Raw genomic sequence first — 6,000 nt, forward strand, 5'->3', positions numbered from 1 at the left:
CTCCATCTCAATATGGTTTTAATTTACCATATTGTTGATGTCAGTGTTGAGTGCTGTACCTTTTAAATAAAATGCATCCTTTTGCAGCACTATTTCGGATTCAGTTTCAGCTAGATTTTACCACAGGCTCTTCTCAAATGCCAATACTGATTCTAATTATCATAACAATACAGTGACCCCTTCTACCCCCCCACCCCCCATCCCCCACCGAGACCCCGCGCTTCCTGATTATATGAGATCAGTCCCTTCCAGAAGTGCAGGGGTCCAGCAGACTGTTCCACTGGCAGGGGTGTCTGCAGGGCCGGTGCAGTCTCCAGGGCAGATATTATTAATGACCTGCCACTTCCACTGTCTGAACACCCCTTCCCCCCACCGGCGGCTTCCCATGATATATAATGCGCAGACACAGCCACGCGACATTGAGCCATACATCTGTATCAGAGTAACAGAACGTGAACATACATCTTGTGTCCCCGTCATGTATATTTGCTGCATTGTTTCCGTGGCAATACATGCCCCAGTATTTCAATCCTGTGTTGTGAAAAGTAGGCCCGGCTTCGGCCCCATGGACAACACTGCCCAGACCCCACCTCTCCATGGAGCTGTCAGTCAGTCCATATTGCAGTTCTCACAGGGCGAGTGCCTATTGTTCCTGGCAGACACGAGTCCTATTCACCCCCACCTCCCATCACACCTGACTGGCCACATTTGAGGCCATAGCCCTGCACAGCAAGAAGCCATGCAATGAATGGCCTGCTTTCCCACCCCGTCACACGACACAGCAAACACAATGCCAAACTCAATGAATGGCCAAGTGATACGTCTCACAGCAAAGGAGGCTGGGATCTATAGGTCCTCCACCAGAAAACAACTGAGGAGACTGTTTTTCTCTTGCTCTGAGAGGAACTGCGGCCAGGTTGAGGGATTTGACCGCAACCTTCATCCTGCTGAGAGAGCGGACTGAGGAGGGATCCGCCAAGAAATTTTGGGGATTAAAGACTGTGGGCCCAAGGTCCTCCAGTACCCCCGCAGCGAATAGGGATTAATGACGAAGTGGGCCAACATGCTGCCCGTGTCCCGTGACCCAAAACAAACACCTCCATAAGGGAGAGCTGGGTCCAGCACACAGAGCTTATTGGTACAGTGATCTCCCCTTTCGAAGCAGCTCATTTCACAGACACAAGGTCGCAGGGACAGCGGCTCCGTCAGGGCCGCATGCTGCCCAGATTAAACCTGAATAAGGTCGGAGCTCTCCACGACTCTGCTGAACCCGGCACAGTGACGCACTGGCGCTCAGCATGAGGAAATTGAGCTCCTCTCTGCCAGCTGTGTCCTCCTGGTGAGCGTGCTGGATGCTCCCTATCCCAACCCCCCTCCCTCCATTTTGGCTCTTACAGAATCAGTCCACTCAATGCAGTTCCTGTTTATAGCTATACTGGTCCCCATTGCAAGCAGCAAAGTCATGAGTACTCTGTAGACAAATGTGTTAAAGTATGTCACAAATGATGCAAAGGAGCATTTCAGAGCAAATCAAATTTCAGGGTTTTCTCTCGCTGTGACACTTCCATTGGCATTTTTTCCTGCTCAAGGCAGCTGAAAGGGTTCTTACAACACAAGTACAATCCTTTTTTTCAGTTGAACTATAAAGTAAGGTTTGGGAACACAAATACGTAGTGGGCGTGGATGACAGGTCTGTCTGCACGATGCTTCCCCGTATGAGGCTGGCGGCCACCTGGGCCGCCCGGTGCCCCCCCCCCCCCCCCCCCCCCCCCCCCCCGAGACAGGCTGCAAATGGATGCAGGCTACATTAACATGCAGCTGCTCACAGACCGTATGACCACAGCCTCACAGAGCTAATCTCCCGGAACAGTTGAATTTCTTTTAAAAACGGAGACATAAAGCCATCACAGCACGAGCTGGTCCACCTTGAATCCTCCTGAAAGGACTCCTCTGGCTCCAAGGACTAACATCTCCACCACCCGGGAATATTCCTTATAGTCCAATTATCAGTTAACTCATCAATCAATCAATTAACTTTCTGTTGGTATAGCACCCCTTACAACCAGACTCTCACACAGTGCTTCCCAGTGCACGGTTTACTGAAGGAACCAACAACAATCAAAAGGACAACAGAAACTGAATGTGAGACAATAAATCCATCATTGATGTGCTCTTCTCCATATCACATTCAGCATTTCCTTGTTTCAGGCAAAGAGTGAGCAAGTTTGATAGCTTATCACCAAAATTCCACAAAGTAAACCAAGGTGAAACTTTCTGAATTTTTTCAGAAAATTCTGAACCTTTCTGAATTAAAAAAAAATTGTTACATCTCAGCATTTTACAGCGTATTTTTAAAAAATGAAATTCTGTTTCTGTACACAGAATAATTTATAGAAAAATGCAACCTACTTATATCCTTACCTCTACAGGCTGCCAAATAAGACATGACCTGGTTTCTACTGAGTATATTTGCACTAGCTCCTATTACAATAACCAGAATGAATGTAGATAACTGAACTAAATCTAAAAATATTTACATTTACACATTTCTGCTTGGAACATCCAAACAGATATTCAATACTATTTCTTGTAGGACCAATGAGAGTACAATATACTGTTAAATATGTCTCCCTGCCCTGTTCAAATCAAATCTGAACAAATCAGCTATGGTGTCTAAACATACATTCCAGATATAAATATTCCATATACAGCAGTACCAAATAAAAATGCCCGCACACCACCACCTATTAAAATCCAAAACATCAACATCACCACCTACCCAAACCCACGGTGCCAATATACCAGTACCACCCCTTACGTAAACTCAATTTATCAGCACCATCTACCACTGTGCAACACCACCTATCCAACCCAATATACCAGCACCTCCATCTGCCAAACCCAGTATACCAATACTACAATCATACCTTCCTGTAGTTTATCATTTCACACAAGTGAAAAGGTAGTCATACTAGCTGTGACTTTAGGCATAGGATAACAAAAAGTATTTTTATGCATATTCACAGATTATAACCAAATGTGCAAAATGTGAGCAAAATTGTGACTTGCTGTCAGGAGAAAGCACAGAAGAAGGAAAGAAAAAGAAAGAAAGAAAGAAAGACACAAACGTAAAAAGATTGTAACAATAGGCTTCCAGCTGTTGAACAGAGGTGAGCGGCCCGAACCAGCCCTGCTCCTAAGTGGAAGCACTGCGTCACCGCAGCTTCAGAAGAGCAGGCCTGACATTCAACATCTGAACCAAGCCACCAATGAATTAATAATGAGGGAAGCAGCTGATCAGAAATTACCTAATGGACCAGACACCCCGGGGAGAGAGATGCCTTCCAGTCAAAAAAAAAGGGAAAGAGATGGAGAAGGAGGGAGGTGGGGAGTCACTAATGCATTAGACTCATACAAGAGGCATTAACCCCATCTCCCAGACAGCCCCCCTCCCCCATTCTTGTTTTTTTCTTGATCTATAAAGTGGATGGCCTGAGGTGTGCATTTGGAAATGTCAAAACAGCTCGCGTTCAGTGCCTGCATGCCCCCAGTGCTGTCGGTGTGCCAGGGACAGCTCTGAACACTCATTCATTATAAACGCAGGCTGTTGTGCTTACGAATCAGACCCGCGTTTATGATAGCATGGATAGCATCTCTCAGTCTTCACAGGGGTCAGTGACAACGGAGACAAGTGGTTGTGAGTCATATTCCCGGTAAGAATAAACCACTTTTGTTGCTAAGTGACAGAGGTCATGACTTACTCCTTTCGCCTATCACCTTTCTGTGGAGGGAAACTAAAAAGACTGGAAGTAAAGCTAAAGGAGCAGGCGATTTTTCAGGCAAAGAGCAGTCCCAGCATGCTGTACTTTCTCTCATTCAGATACGGCTTCTAAAGGCTGATTCAGACCGGCGGAATGAGGCAGGGGTGTCATGCCAAGGTCACCGGGAGTGCACTTAAGGAGATAAAAGGGTTAATCAGCCTTGGACCCAAGCATATGGCGTCCTTCGCCGGATGGCCCAATTTGATGGGGTGGGAGTTATGGAGGGTCCCGTGAGTCGACAGAAGCCGTTGTGAAGGTAATCACACGCTCTCAATTAGCCTGTTAGCTAATGAGCCCCCGCACTTAATTCATGAGCGATTTTAACATAAAATCTAACAATTATCATAATGCTCAGCTTTTTTTTTAAATTTCACAGTATAATAACTTGCACGTTGCTCTCGGTGTCTGGGAATAATTAAAAGCCATCTTGGAGCCCCGCAGCTGAGTCGCGGGTGTTATCATGGCGTGGCGCTTGCGTGAGGGGAATTTTGAAACCGTGCCAGAAGAGCATCAGTCACTGGCTAATTGCCCTCGCAAAGCCAGCAGCCCCTGCTGTAAACACCACGGAGCCACTTTCGAATTTCATAAACATTTCAGAGATACTTAACTGGTGCAGTAAAATTCAAGACCTCCACTGCACTCTGTTAAACAGCAATGGATACAAATATCAGTTGATGAATTGATCTCACTCTTAGATTAATAAATATTACTGGAAATAGAAATCCCAAAGTTCAGACTCCAAATGATTAAGGTGCTCACACGGCTCAGCCTCTTGACCAACTCCTGTACAACAATGAGCGCCGTTGAGATCATAAATCTGAAGACAAAAATCCGCACTTAAAATCTGGATTAGGGTTTGGGTAATAGCGTTCACATTATGTCGAAAAGAATTAAAAAGGACAAACAAACTAAGAGTTTTGTTTGTTTGTGAATAGCCGCTTCCCTCAGCAGTTTTTCTGGTCATTCGGTATGGGGAAGGTTTGGCTGCCTCTGCCTCCCTCCTAATCATTCCTCAGTCAAGGGGTCGCGTGCTTGGCCCGCGGGGAGATATTCCAGGAATGCAGCCCGGCGACGGCACCCTGGGAGACGACCCTGTCCTTCGGAACATCTGGATCTGAGCCAGCTGTGTCTCAGAGCGGTGCGGAGTCGCCCGTGGGGTGGCCCGCTCGCCCTGGGACGACCTCAGAGCCCCGCCTGCTCCCTCTGTCTCTCCACGGTCTGCGTTTCCTCGCATTAGGAGAATGTTCGGTCCTCAGGCTGTGAGAACTTCCCCTAATCCCCCCCCCCCCCCCCCAATCTCTGTCGCGACGACGGGCAGGAAGCGAGAGGCGTGACAGCGCGGGGATGAGAGGGGAGGATTCGCACGAAAAAAACGTCATGAGGGAAACTCTCGCCCTGTGCGAGCTGAGGCGATGACTGAGCCCTGAGTCACGAGGCCTGCCCGAACACGGGGCCTGCAGGGACACATTCAGACACAGAGACGAGAGAGCGCTCGCCGCTGAGCCCCACACAGACCTGAAACAAAGCTAAAGATGGCAAAGATGAGCTAAACCAGCGAGCGGCACTTTCTCTCATTCAGATACGGCTTCTATAAAGGCTGATTTAGAACGGCGAAATGAGGTAGGGGACACATTCAGAGACAGAGACGAGAGAGCGCTCGCCGCCGCGCCCCACACAGACCGGCCGCGACTCCGCTATGCAGAGCACCAGCACTCTGACGACGGCACCTCCCGGCCATAATAACTGTACCGTTAACTACCCTCAAAGCGCCTCTCATCAATAAACATGAACGTTTCGCTCCCGACGAAGGCGAGCGGCGTAGACAGTGATTATGATTACAGCTCACCTCCTCCCGCCTGGAGCGCTTACGCCTGACAGAATTAGCATGGAAATGTGTGAGGACAAGGCAGCGACTCCCGCAATGACAGGCAGCACGAGGGCAGCACTGGGGAGAAAACGCGGCGGTCGGAAATGACAAGGGAATGCCGTTAACTTATGAAATGTCTATTTTCGTCCCTCGGCTTGCCTCTCTCTGCCGGTGAGCGACACCCACACAGGCAGTCATTATGCCTCTAAATAGGCTCCCTCGGGACAGGGCAATCAGAGGGAAAAGTGCAGCAGCTAAAAGGAGAAACTCCGAAATTTGGGTGAACTAAAGACATGCTGTTATTATTAGACT

Source organism: Megalops cyprinoides, chromosome 11 (assembly GCF_013368585.1).
Source record: "Megalops cyprinoides isolate fMegCyp1 chromosome 11, fMegCyp1.pri, whole genome shotgun sequence".
NCBI classification, from domain to species: domain Eukaryota; kingdom Metazoa; phylum Chordata; class Actinopteri; order Elopiformes; family Megalopidae; genus Megalops; species Megalops cyprinoides.